Here is a 3132-nt window from a genome sequence, read left to right on the forward strand (position 1 = left end):
ATATAAAATTGCTTATAGGTCCCCTAGCATAGCTCGGCACAACACGCAAGCAACGGAATACATCCATTCGCATGTGGAATCAAGCCAAGGGTTCGAAGAGTCAACGAGTCATCCAACCAAGGGCAAACTCGGACGAATCACGATCGAATCAAGATCAGTTTCGGACTCGAACTCAGAAGTGGATTTACTGCCAAATCAGGAATCAGATCTACTGCCAAATCAGGTCAACGAGTCAAGTCCGGATAAATCAACCACAGAACCGGATCACGGACTGAACCGAAAACGCAAAACCAGAAAACCACGCCTAAGGGGGCTCGGCCCAGAGCCGGCCACCTATAGGTGGCCGGCCCAGTTCTGTGCGCGGGCACAGTGAAGAGAGCCTATAAATAGGAGGCTTGGTTCATTTGTTAAAAGGTTGGATTTTTTGGAGGCGAAGCCCTGCTGGATTGAAGACTCAGATCTAAAAAAGATCCAAGCTTTGGGACTTCGAGGACTTGCTCTTCCAGATCTGGTGCTCGGCGATCGTCAACGCCAAATAAGGCAAGAGTTCGAGAGGACCGCTTGGTCTTTGATCCCGAGAATTAAAGGCTACTATTTCCTTGGCGAAATAGTACCATCGGCTATTATTTCCTTGGTGAAATAATACCCGTCCTACTGCCTAGATCCGACCGGATCTAGATCTCGTGGTGGTCCACGGATAAACCCCGGCGCAGGCAAAGAACCCACAAAGCGAGCGACCGCAAAACAGGAGCTCGCGATTCGTTCGACACAAAAGGAGAAAGTTGTAATCTTTGTTTATTTTTCTTTGATTTTCATTGTAACCGGATCTTATAAAAAGACCGGATCTTTTGTAACTCAAAAAGCTGTTATTTAAGATGACAATGGACTCAATTACAAAGAAAGACACGATCTTTCCCGCGAACATAGACTCCTTCTGCTCAATCTAATATACTAAGCGTCAAGCAAATATAGAACAAAGGCACAGGTCCCCGATCACAGTAGCGAGAATATAATAACAACTCAGAACAAAATGATACATATCACAACTGAAATATCATCCCAGACATAATATTCGGGCCAAACATGCCCTTATACAAAACGATCTGAATGAAATACTGAAGAAATATAAAATACATCGATCAGGCAAAAATAGAAAGTACTAAAAGTAAGCTAAGCCCATCGAACAACTAAAGGGAATAACTAAGTTTCGGTTTCTTCTGCTCAGTCTGCGAAGCACTCCTGCGGAGGATCCTCTGGCTCATGTACTACTCCTAAATGTAGTTGTCCGTCCTCTAAATCTGATGTACAACCCGAGAGAAAAGGAGTACGTCAACGTGTATGGCACACGGTAAGATCCCAAAAGGAAGAATAGAAACGGTCGTGCGACCAATGTTATAATGGTAATAACAATGGAAAGATGCAACTGAAATATTAATAATCTAAATATAATTTACTACTAGAATAGAATAATCAGAATAAACCAAAATCAATCGGGTAACGAGTTCATGCAGCTAGCGATCAGAATAATCATCCAAGTACAGGGTTATACACTAGATGAAATTAATACTTAAAAATCTACAACAAGAGACGTAGTACGTCGAGCGAAATAATCCAAACAAGGAAACTCTCATGTATATACCATAGTCTCAAATTGTAGATAATTAAATATTAATCCCGATCTATGTATGAAAAGAAATATAACTGGTCCGTATCTCACAAGAAATCATACCTAGCTAAGAAACAAGGTCATGTAACTAGTCATTCTATAACAGGTCACTGGTCACATCTCACACAGAGTCAACGCTCCTGTCATCGGATAACTGACTGTTTACAAATCCTCTAGTGCATCCAATCCTGCTACACATGCGGCCTAGAGGACTGCACGCAATCTGTTTCTGCCTGGTCCGAACTTTAAACAAAACTTGGGTGACGAAATAAATTCCCACTGACCAAAGTGATGTACACACTTCACTTTAGCCCTACAAACCAACCCCAGTGGCGACACCGACCACTGGTGCGAGCCTGGAAGATACATCAACAGCCTTATCCGATCACATGAATCTTGACTTTCCCATCCAAACTCTCTTGTATTTTCTAAGTCAACAACACATAAGCCTCTAGGTCTTATTCATGTCACACAGGTCACTATAGTCATAAACTCCTAACGATTCTTATTCACAATAAGGAACAATCAATGCAACTAATCATGTACATTAATATCATACAATATCAGATAATCAAAATTAAGAATTTGAATCATAAAATTATTCTAAAATAATCTTCTGAAATAATAATTTATTTACTTTAAATAATTCTTTTTTTCTAAAATAAATTCTTTTCTCATTATAATAATTCTAAAAATAATCTTTTAAATAATAAATTCGTAAATTCAAAAATAAGATAAATTCTTATTAATTTAAAATATTCTATTTTCCTAAATAATTTCTTTTTAAAAATATTCATCATTCTAAAATGATTTCTTCTACAAGATAATTTCTAAAAATTATTATAATTATTCTAAAATAATTTCATTCTCAAATAAATTCTTTTTAATTGATATAATTATCCAAAAATGATTCTGCTGTTGAAATAAATTCTTTTAATTTATCATAATTATTCTAAAATACTATTTATCACATAATTACGATTTATCTAATATTATTCATTAAACAATCTCATGCAGATAAATATATCATCTCTAAAATCTTAGATAATTCATAATAAATACAAAATTCAGATATGATCAAGTGGGATCTTACCTAGGGTATATCGTGGACCGTAGTGGAGGTCGTCGGGGTGGTTGCATAGCGTTACGACAGGTTTCGCGGAAACAACAACTACAATTACAATTAGAGTGTTAATGCGATGTGTGATATTCAAATGAGTATAACGAGGTGTATATAGGGAGCCCAAGTGAAAGGAATATACTGTGTGATAGACAACACGAAGGGCTACGTACCGGCGAAGGAATCGACGGAAACGGAGGTCGGAGTTGGCCGGAAAACGCGCGCGAAGTTGGCTCCGAACTGCAGTTTTCTGCAGTGAGCTCACTGGCTCAGGCTCGTCGGCGGCGGTGGCCAAGGCGGCGGCCGCGGGGGACTGCAGGCGGCGACGAGGGGCGGAGGAGGCAGA

At 39.1% G+C, this 3132-nt stretch overlaps 1 long non-coding RNA gene across 1 annotated transcript; it reads right to left on the bottom strand.

Annotated features, from left to right (window-relative positions):
- Positions 1072-3132, bottom strand: LOC109820373. The gene is made up of 3 exons (XR_002241827.1): positions 2960-3132; positions 2760-2837; positions 1072-1298 (listed from the first exon to the last, which is right to left on the bottom strand). It is a non-coding gene; the product is annotated as an uncharacterized LOC109820373 (long non-coding RNA).

The sequence above is a fragment of the Asparagus officinalis genome, chromosome 8 (genome assembly GCF_001876935.1).
Source record: "Asparagus officinalis chromosome 8, Aspof.V1, whole genome shotgun sequence".
Classification (NCBI taxonomy): Eukaryota; Viridiplantae; Streptophyta; class Magnoliopsida; order Asparagales; family Asparagaceae; genus Asparagus; species Asparagus officinalis.